Source organism: Amblyomma americanum, chromosome 6 (assembly GCF_052857255.1).
Source record: "Amblyomma americanum isolate KBUSLIRL-KWMA chromosome 6, ASM5285725v1, whole genome shotgun sequence".
In the NCBI taxonomy this organism is placed as follows: domain Eukaryota; kingdom Metazoa; phylum Arthropoda; class Arachnida; order Ixodida; family Ixodidae; genus Amblyomma; species Amblyomma americanum.
In genome coordinates, this window is record NC_135502.1 from 51,196,213 (window position 1) to 51,207,742 (window position 11,530).

The following is an 11,530-nucleotide window of genomic DNA, read 5'->3' on the forward strand; positions in this document are numbered from 1 at the left end:
CATACTTTAGCAACTGCCACATTCACGACTGCGGGAACACTCTAACCGTAATCACAAGCGTACATTAAGAAGAATCAATTTTCCAACTTGCACGTTGCTAAATTTTTTTTTATCACAACGGCAAACAACGTAGCCGGAACGAGTTATGCAAACGGAAGCGATGTGCACGTCGACAACAGCACAGAAGCACATACGCTCTCACACAGTGCCTACAGAAAGATCACAACAAAACCTTCTAGAAGTTGTGAATAAAATCTAACTACTGAACGTTCGTTCTGGCGGCACACGTGCGAGTACATTGCGATTGTACAAATGTCGCACTTAAGGGAATGGGGAAGCGAAAGACGGGGGAATTCGCAGAGCTATGTCTCGTTTTACAAGGCACCGCGCAATGGGACAGAAGAGAGGAGGCGGGTCCGGAGGGGCAAGAAGGAGAGTTCGAGCACATCCAAGATAGTACTGCCGCTCCCGGCAGTGAACACCACCGAAACCTCCTCCCCTGCACACCTCCTCGCCCCAGCGCTCAGGAACGAGCGGCCCGCGTTTCGGCACTACCGGTTTCAGGCTTGCCCCCAAGCGCCGTCCGTACTCTGGCGTTTCTTTCCTCAACGGAGAAATTATTAAGGAACAGTCCACGAGATCGGAATGTAGGCACGAAAACAGGGCCAATCGTATCACCTCGCCGAGGCAACGAGATCTCGCCGTTTAGCAGCTGGCCGTCGTCCCCAGCGGCAGCGGCGCGTCTCCTCGCGGGTGTCGTCTGCTCCGCTCGGCAGCAGACGACTTCCGCCCCGCGCACCCGCGAGCGCGCGCTCGCTCGCTCCGGCGTTTGTCCGGCGCCGCGCTGACGGCGACGCCTCGCTCTCTGCGGCCGGGTTCAGTCACCGAACGAGGTTGCCGCAACCTTGGCACCGATTTTTCACAACCGTTCCGTGCTTTGGGGCAAGTAGCGACCGCGTTCGACTCGCACACCGTCTCTACTAAAGCAGGGATTAGAAGCTCAAATGCATGAGATGCTTCCAATGGCGGTCACTGCGTTCGGTACTGAGGCATCGCGCGAGAAAAAGGTCTCTTAACAGTGAGGCCAAATCACTGCTGGAGTGACCTTTCTTTGAGGAAGGGAAGCACAGCTTGCGCTTGACGGCGGTGATTTTCGACAACCTCGAAACAGACACCGTAGTAGTTGTCAGTCGCTTCACTGGCTTCACAACTCGCGCTATGCGGCGGACGCGGGTTACTGCCGGGCCTCTGACGCTAAGGAAGCAGCAGGCAGCAAAAAGAAAAAAAGTTTGCGACTTGGCGCAGGCGTTTAGACAAAGAAAGAAAGACAGACAAGTCAGGAGGAAGGATACGGCGCTGAGATTAACCTCAGCCGCAGCCCGGCCCACACCACCACGCATAAATCAGCATTCGCGCGCGCGCGCCTCAGAGAGCACTTTAAAGGGCACACACAACAGCACCGTACCAGTGTAGTACGTGCTACGGCAAGACTGCGGTTGTTGCGCGAGCGCTGCGGCCAGTTCGCATTCCGCCCACCTAGCTGATTACCTTGGGCTGAGGCGCGGCGGCAAATTGCAGCGCGCATGCTGGCCCGACGAGCATTTATCTTGGGACGGAAGGGGGGAGGGAGCAGAAATGGGCCTCGGTTGTGGGCTGGCCACAGCCACATACGCAGGAAAGGGAGGAGGGATGAGAAGAAGAGGCTAGCCGTAGCGGTGATGACGCAAGGCCCCGAACTCTATGGGATATGGGCGCGCTCCGGAAGTCCTGGTCGGTGGTGCATCCACGGCGGCGAAAACATCCCGACTGGCGGCGCGCGCGCGGTCGTTACTCGTGGTATGATAATAACAATGTCGGATACCGTTCGTCGAAGCCGCGGACGACCGCCGTGCCGTCTTAATGTGCGCCCCGCAATCGAGCCAGTCAGCGCGTACTTTGTCCGAACGAGCCTGCAGACCGTTGAGCTAAACTGGGCGAGCGCCGCCGCCGAGGCTGCCCGACTCTCGAATTGCGGAGTCCAGACCGACGACGCTTCAGGCCTTCACCGCCGGCGCATGGACGAAAGTGTACTTCAAAAGCTCCAATGCGAAATGAGACAGGGTTTGTTCTTCTATAGGACACGCAATCCGCGTTTCAACGTCGGGACTGGAATGTATACCGCCAGAGGCCTCCAAGACGTCAAAAGCGAGCGAATGAACGAACCACGAGCTCCCATGAAGAAAGACGTCAGAACTTTTCTCTTCCGCAATAAGCTGTGGTACTTCGATACATGAAGTTGCCGTAACGACAGCCCATTCTGCAGCAATCAATACACGGCGGTTGGATACGATACGGGTAGAGAACAATACCCACTCTCCAACAGGAGCTGTTTTTTTTTCCGCATTTGATACCCCCCGCTCAGCATACCACGCTAGCTCAGTACCGTCTGCAACACGGAAGAAGCCCGTGACGTGAGATCAAACGTCGAATGAGAAGAATCCAGCCGCCACGCGACCCCCCTCCTCCCTTCCCCAATACATCATGGGCGTGCCCGCTCTCGAAGCTGCGCGAGATATAGACATCGCCGCGACTGAAATCTCGCGGTGTGAGCCACCAACAGCTGTCGCTGTAAAATGCGAAATAAAACGCGAACAGGAGGTGCGTTCGCGTCTGATTCAAACCTGACAGTGCCGAAATAATTCGCTTATGTTTTTTGCCAGGAGGCTGGAAGATTGATGATCACATCGGTCGGAATCACGCTTCCGTAACACAGTGGCTTGCTCGCACCACTGGTTTGCCCATCTTTGCTCGCCCCCACAATCACGGCATGGCGACGTAGGCGCGCATTTTCGAACACCGCGAAACGGCACCGGTGTCGCTAGACTGCAAAAGCGCGGCTATATCGCGATGCGTCAGAAATTATCAGGCCCACGGCGCTCTTTGGCCGCAGATGCCGTTGCGCCATAAAAATTCACTATCATCATCGGAAATTATCAGGCAACCGTACACAAGACGCTGTGACAGCTTTCTGTAAACACTGCAAGCACGCCGTCCGTTCTGCCACGCTCACGAGCCAGCCACACAGTCAACAAGCTCACTGCACGCAGCTTCTCGTGCAGAGCCACATGAAGTTGTCCCCTAGAACAGCTGCTCAACTGATGATGATAACGATATCATGTGAGCTATCTTCGCAGTGGCGGGGCGTTGATACAGTCCGTCGGCCACCCGAGTGCTCTGTTCACATGCGCCTGGAAACCACAGCGCATGCGTGTTTCCTTATCGAATGCATGCCTGCATCGAGACACGAACCAGCGACCTCGGAAGGGACGCCGCAGTCGCCGTGGTATAGGGGGCAGTCACAAAAAAAGAGGGGGGGGGGGGGGCTGCATGCCGTAACCCTCGATGGCTTCATAGCAGCTTTTATTATTTTTTTTAGGAAAGGAAATCGCACAGTGGATCTCGGTGGACACCTCAACCGCGCTGCAAAAAATGGGATAAAGGAGGGAGTGAAAGATTGGTTTAGTTTGGTTTATGGGGGTTTAACGTCCCAAAGCGACTAACGCTGTGAGAGACGCCGTAGTGAAGAGCTCCGGAAATTTCGACCACCTGGGGTTCTTTAACGTGCACTGACATCGCACTCTACACGGGCCTCTAGCATTTCGCCTCTATCGAAATTCGACCGCCGCGGCCGGGATCGAACCCGCGTATTTCGGGTCAGCAGCCGAGCACCATAACCACTGAGCCACCACGGCGGCCTGGGAGTGAAAGAAGAAAGGGAGAAAGAGGTACCATAGTGGAGTGGTTCGAAATAATTTAGACCACCCCGGGGATCTTTAACGTGCACTGATATGTTACGAGAACATGATAACCGCAGTAACCGTGTCACTCGCGCCGGATACCTGAACCCAGCATGAGAGAAGGGACGAAGGAGGGACTGAAAGAGGGAAGAGAGAAACGCAGTAGTGAAGGGGCTCCGGATTAATTTCGACCACCTGACGTCGCACCACGCACGGGCGTCTTAATTTTGTATTTCGACAGCATCGCAATACCCGCCGCGGTGGCTCAGTGGTTAGGGCGCTCGACTACTGATCCGGAATTCCCGCTTTCGAACCCGACCGCGGCGGCTGCGTTTTTATGGAGGAAAAACGCTAAGGCGCCCGTGTGCTGTGCGATATCAGTGCACGTTAAAGATCCCCATGGGTGGTCGAAATTATTCCGGAGCCCTCCACTACGGCACCTCTTCCTTCATTTCTTCTTTCACTCCTTCCTTTATCCCTTCCCTTACGGCGCGGTTCAGGTGTCCAACGATATATGAGACAGATACTGCGCCATTTCCTTTCCCCAAAAACCAATTATTATTATTACTATTCAGCATCGCAACGAGTCCGTGCCGCGCCAGGGATTTGATCCCGTGTCCTCGGGCTGGCGATACCTCTGCTCTCGCGACCGACCACGTGCAAGGAAAAGCCCGTGCTGCTTTGGGCGGCGCGTGCCGCTCCACTGGCACCGGAAGGAAAAGGGGGGGGGGGGGGGGCTCCCCCGATGCGCTCGGCGAGATCGGGGCCGATGTGGTCACGAAGCGCCATTAGCCGCAGCGTCGAGCTGCGCGATTGAAAGCTCGCGCGGCGCTACTACGTCAGAAACCGGCATCGGCCGCCGCGGTGGGACGGGTCCGACCAGATGAGACCACGTGCGCGGCCATCCGCCACGAGGACTTCTTCCCCACCGCCTCGAGGAGCGCGCGCGGGCTTTGATCGACAGGCGAAGCAAAATAGTTAACGGAGTTCGGCTGCTGGTACGACCAGGAGGCGGGCCACGTTTCGATAGAGGCGAAATGCAAAGTCGAGTCAATGCACGTTTTTTTGTGTGTGCTTTTTTTTAAGCAAGGATCACCGTGGTAAGAATATGGCGCAGTAACTGTCTCACAATCTCGGTGGACACCTCAACCGGCCGTGGAGCACACCACTATGCCGCCTCTTTCCCTCTGCCTTGTTTCACTCCCTCCTTCATAAAGTGGTCACGAGGAACTACAAAGAGCAGCAACTGGCCCAGTCCCCGCACAGCTCACAGTATTGTTCTGCGTTTTGCCCAAAGAAAAAACGAAGAAAACGGACTCGGCCGGGATTTGAGTCCGCGTCCTCACGCCGGAGGACGCCGTAACCACTGAGCCACTGCGGTGGGACCCTGTTTATATACCCCATTAGCGCAAAAGCCGGCATCCGCCGTCCACCGTCTATGGCACGAAATTCGGAGAATGTCAGAACACGTGTAAGCGAGCATGTGTAGACGTGAGTAACGAAACGTGACATACTATGACTTTCAGAGGTCGTAGTCATGACTCAGTCATTCTCCAACGTATCGTGACTCAGCACTTTAAGGGTAATGTAACTTAAGACGTAGAGAGTTAGTACATATTCATATGCATGCCTCAGAGTCATAATCAAGACTAATAGTCATTCTGCAACGTAGCATGGCTCAGGGCTTTAAATGTTTGGGCATTCTCACACGTAAGCAGCCCCAAGTGTCTCTGCCAAAGTTTGGTTTTTAAAAAATGCGCGCAGTAAGTGTGTCATTCCTGATGGACTCCTCAACAGCGCCATGAAGAAAAGCAGGTAGGCTTAGGTTTTATATACAATTGGTTTTTGGGGAAAGGAAATGGCGCAGTATCTGTCTCATATATCGTTGAACACCTGAACCGCGCCGTAAGGGAAGTAATAATAAATAATAATTGGTTTTTTGTGGGGAAAGGAAATGGCGCAGTATCTGTCTCATATATCGTTGGACACCTGAACCGCGCCGTAAGGGAAGGGATAAAGGAGGGAGTGAAAGAAGAAAGGAAGAAGAGGTGCGGTAGTGGAGGGCTCCGGAATAATTTCGACCACCTGGGGATCTTTAACGTGCACTGACATCGCACAGCACACGGGCGCCTTAGCGTTTTTCCTCCATAAAAACGCAGCCGCCGCGGTCGTAAGGGAAGGGATAAAGTGAAAGAGGAGGTGCCCTAGTGGAGGGCTCCGGAATAATTTCGACCACCTGGGGATCTTTAACGTGCACTCATATCGCACAGCACACGGGCGCGCCTTAGCGTTTTGCCTTCATAAAAACGCAGCCGCCGCGGTCGGGTTCGAACTCGGGAACTTTAGGTTTAGGAGGTTTAGGTTTTAGTTTAGTTTTACCGGGCATAACGTCCCAAGGCGACTCAAACAATGAGTTGGGGGTGTACTTCACGGTTTAAACCTAAAGAAAACAAAAGATTTAAAGGTACGCCGACATCAGTTTTCGAAATTCGATTTTAACCGAAAATGGTCAGTATTCATAACATGCACGCCGCACCGAGCTGGCCTGACCATACGAGTTCAACTCAGCAGAAGGAAAAAAAAATAACGAAGTACGGAACCCAAGGCTGTAGTACAGTGGCTAGCCACTGTAGGCGTAGTAAGACGTTGGTGCCACTGGATTAAAGCAGTCGTGCACTTTTATGCATTATTCGCTACCTTATACGCCCCTGCAGACCGACAGGCTCAGCATTCTTACATCACCTGGATAAAGCCCGAACGTACACATGAACGACGACGCAGTGGAGCGCTTTAGATTAATTCCGACCACCTGGGGTTCTTTAACGGGGACTAAAAGCATTTCAAACTTAAAAACGATCTACCCAAAAATTAGCTCGCTGCACCACAGTTGCGATGATCTGGCCGTCAATATATGAAGAAATGTTAACTTCGTTCCCTCCTCCGACATACAAAAAAAAAGATTTAAATTAGTTTCCAGAGCGGAATTAAAAAGCACCGGCATCGCACAGCACTGCAGACGGGCGCCTTTTTGCGTCCGTCGAAACGCGGCCGCCGCGGTCGAGATCGAACCCGCGCCCTAAGCAGCCGAGTTCTTCAACAAGCGAGCGGAGGGTATGAAGCTTTGACGCAGCGACTGCAGTCGCTTCGGCCCACCTTCTCGGAAATGCCCAACTACTACACAAGGGGGTAAGGAAAAGATATCCGTAACCGCACTGCAGCATGACTCAGGAATAGGCGGTCACGTGGAGGAGGCTCCAAACAGAAACCCTAGCTAATCTTTTCATATTTAATAAGATGTATCCAACGCAGTACAGGGACACGTGCCCCAAATGCGAAGGCAGACCCACGGTGTATCACACAACGTGGGAGTGCAAGGACAATTATAGTTTCCATAATTAAAAAGAACCGTGTCGGGAGCAGTGGGAGGAAGCGCTTACCAGCCACAATCCAGCCTTCCAACGAAGGCTGGTACAACATGCTGTGAAAGCTGCAAAGATCCAATGGGGCCCTGGAATAGGGACTCCACCCGCTGAAGAGGGCGAAGACATCGCAAGATGAAGACGACCTCTGCACTCTGAAGTGTATAGAAACTAGAGCAGTAAAGTTTATCCTATCCTATAAGCCCAGGCGGTGCACTTCGCCTCTAGCGCACCCCCTCATTACAGGAACGCTTACTACCCTTTCACTCCCCTAGTGGCGTATTCTAGTGTGTGGGTGCGAAGCGCGTCTTTTCCCTTCACCTGTTCTGCCCTCAACTCCCTCCTATTCGCACGTGGCCCAGCAGGTTCCAATCAGGCTCGTAGAACGTCTTCCTCTTTTCCGCACAGTCACTTCTACTACGAGAACCGCCGTATTCAGCATGGTATGGCCGATGACCGCGGCGGCTGCGTTTTTATGGAGGAAAAACGCTAAGGCGCCCGTGTGCTGTGCGATGTCAGTGCACGTTGAAGATCCCCAGGTGGTAGAAATTATTCCGGAGCCCTCCACTACGGGCACCTCATTCTTCCTTTCTTCTTTCACTCCCTCCTTTATCCCTTCCCTTACGGCGCGGTTCAGGTGTCCAACGATATACGGGACAGATACTGCGCCATTTCCTTTCCACCAAAAACCAATTATTATTATTATACTTCTACTACTTTCACGTGCACTGACTGACATCACAGAGCCCACCAACATTCTAGCACCTCGTCTCCGGCCCCGAAACGCGGCCGAATGAATGAATGAATGAATGAATGAATGAATGAATGAATGAATGAATGAATGAATGAATGAAACTTTATTTTCGTTTCTTTGGGCTTAGCGGATTCCGGACGTCTTCATCTTCCGAGTTCCAATGGTCGGTGCCCTCATTCCAGGGCCCCGCTGAGCTTTGCCACCTCGCCTGCGTGCCGCACGAGTCCTCTCTGGACCGCCAGCTCGCTGCTGGTGAGCAGGCACTCCCACTGTTCCGCACTGGGCTTTTTCTAGTTTATGGAATGCATAGTTGTGTCTACATTCTATTCTATTGCTTGCAATGCTATTCTATTTCTTGCAATGCTGCCGAACGCCATCACCATCAACGCTACTTTGATGGACTGAGTCGCCGTGGCGGGTGCTAATTGTTAACGCCATTCACCACGCGGAGGAACCAGGAAAAAAAAAAGTTAGGGGCCGATCAATTAGACTGATGCGGAGGCAATAAGATAGCATTTTTCTTTCCCTCGCCACGGTGGCTCAGTGGTTAGGGCGCTCGACTACTGACCCGAAAGACGCGGTTCGATCCCGGCCGCGAATTTCGGTGGAGGCGAAATTCTAGAGGCCCCTGTACTGTGCGACGATGTCAGTGCACGTTAATGAACCCCAGGTGGTCGAAATTAGCCCTTCACTACGGCGTCCCTCATAGCCTGAGTAGCTTTGGGACGTCAAACTCCCATAAACCATCTTTCCCTTGCTCGAAAATTGTTTTTTTTTGTGTGTGTGTGTGTGGGGGGGGGGTGGCGCAGTATCTGTCTCACATATCGGCGGACACTTGAACCACGCCGTAAGGGAAGGGATAAAGGAGGCACTGAGAGAAGAAATGAAGAGGTGCCGTAGTGGAGGGCTCCGGAATAATTTCGACCACCTGGGGATCTTTAACGCGCACTGACATAGCACAGCAGACGGGCGCCTTTGCGTTTCGCCTCCATCGAAACGCGGCCGCCGCGGTCAGGTTCGAACCCGGACAGACTATTACTATTCTGACTCCATATCATGATCTCACCAATCATTTTAAACTAGAGAGGAGAATTTTCCCCCCTCCAGACAAAAGACTTACTAAAGAACAAGAGGTTACGTGGCGTCGTCTACAGACGAGATCGATACGCACCCCATCACTCCTCGCGCACATTTATCCAGATCTTTACAACCCAAACTGCAAACACTGTGGCCAACATGCTACCTACGATCACATCCTGTGGGACTGCAAAATAGAGCCACCTCCGGGTGATCTAGTTACAGCTCCTTCTCTCGAGCGGTGGGAGACCGTGCTGGCTATCTCTGACCCCAGAACGCAAGTTTTGGCGGTGGAGTGGGCTGACAAAGTCGTCGAGGGCTATGTACTCTCGACCACTTAACGCGACCTCTTGCCAAGCTCTTCCCGGCGAATAAAATGTTTTACAATCAATCAATCTGACTCCACTGTCTTTCACTCACATGCCAATCTTCTAATTCCGACTCCATTCATATTCTTATTCCACTTCTATTCGTAATCGCTCTTCTATTAATTTTTGCTGAGTCGCTCATAGTCTGCGTCTATCTCCTCTCCCCTACAAGTGGAGAAGGGGACGATTGGCAGGTGGCAGGTGAAAGAGAGAAATCCCTCTAACGCCACCGGCCATGGTTGTCAGGTTGAGACTTCACGCAGAGGCCGACGCCGCCGTCGAAGCCTGACAGTCTCCGCCTCCATGGCACTCACAAAATAAAAATGTTTTCTTGCTGGGCTGGCTATTGACATTAAATTAGTTATACACAGGAGATACTGCAGAGCTCTGGCTTCGGGATTGCTCCTGGTGGGTCGAGTACCCGGGTTCGAACCCGACTGCTGCTGCCGCGTTTCGATGGAGGCGAAACTCAAAAGGCGCCCGTGTGCTGTGCAATGTCAGTGCACGTTAAAGATCCCGGAGCCCTCCACTACGGCACATCCCCCCTCCCACCCCCTTCTTCCACTCCCTTCCCTCAGTGAGCGGTTGAGACGTCCACCGCGAGGTTAGACAGCTACTGCGCCATTTCATTTCCTCAAAAACGTCTGTAGGGGTTTCAAAGGTGAATTGGCTGTTGGGGAAAATGGCGAAGTAACTGTCTCGCATATCTCGGTGCACACCCTGACCGCGCCGTAAGGGAAGGGATAAAGGAGGGACTGAGAGAAGAAAGAGGTGCCGGAATAGTAGTCTTCTTCGTGCTTTCTCCTTGCGACTGTTGCGTTGGTGCAATGCAGGAGTGTACATGTGTACAGTCATGGACAAAAGCTTTCCGGATGCGGATTCGCGGAAAAAAATTATTTCTGCATTGCCTCGCTAGCCAGTCAGATGGTATTCTTCTAGCAGATGGAGACCGCCTGTCTCGTCACTCTTCTATGCATTTATTCACCTGCTGTGCTAACAGCGCCGTAATACCATTTTTTTTTTCCCGCGAATACGCATCCCGCAAACTTTTGTCCATGACTGTATAGACCTTGGATTACTCCAGTGCAGTACAGTAAAGGGCGGCGTATAGCTATCTCCCCGCCATTTGCTTCACAGCGCGTTCGCGCTGTGCCTGAACAGCTGTACGATATCGACTGTCGCACGTATCGCAGCAAAGGCTAACTTATCTATCGCTCGCGATATTGCACCTAAAATGCACCTGCACGCACAACGAAATCGGTTGCCGCGCTCTTTGAATGTTTTTCCATCACGTCAGTGGACACAAAAGGGGCGGCTAAAATGCATATATGTATTCTTAGAGCACAGCAGTTCCCCGCGTTAGCCGTGTGGCTATGTGGATCACTGGCGATAGATTTGCTGTGTATCTTCCCTATATCATTGTGCGATGATTGCATGATGCTGGCTGTGCTGGGCATGCCGCGTTAGCCTTGCTAGGCGACGCATTTTCTTCAATAAAACACGGTTCATAGTCCAGTCCTCGCTGTGCGCATATCTTTCTTTCTGTCCTTAGTCTTTCTGACTGCCCCCCCCCCCCCCCCCCCTTCAAGCTATGCGGCAGCAGAAGCAACCAGAGCAATGTGGCAGCTTCCACGCCTCTGTGGCTAGCTCACGATTTCTAGAGCACACCTACTGAAGAGCCGCAGAAAGCGGTTCTCGAGTTTAAATTAGAGTAAGTGATCGGCACACGGCGAGTGCCTTTCCAGCGACAGAAAGACAATGTTCTTCCGCGAAAATCACACTCCCCCCTCAACCTTTCTACTAAAAAAAATAAGGCCTGGCATTGAGAAAAAAAAAGAAAACATAGATCAGGGGTGGGGTCCTGCTTCGCGGAGCTTGAAAAGGAGTGCGCGCTTCTGATACGTTCGATTATCGAATTCAGCATGGAGAGCCACAAGCCGTGCCAGATTTACTTCGCTCGTCGGCTGCGACGAGGAACTTCACCACCGCAGTGCGCCACCCTCCCTCCCATTTATTTTTTTACTCAAGTTTCGTGTATTATTTCCTTTTTTTTTATTCGTTAGCGTATCACACTCGCCCGAGACCCTCAACTCGGGCCGCACTCTGGCCATTTAATGCTTAAACAACGACATCAGC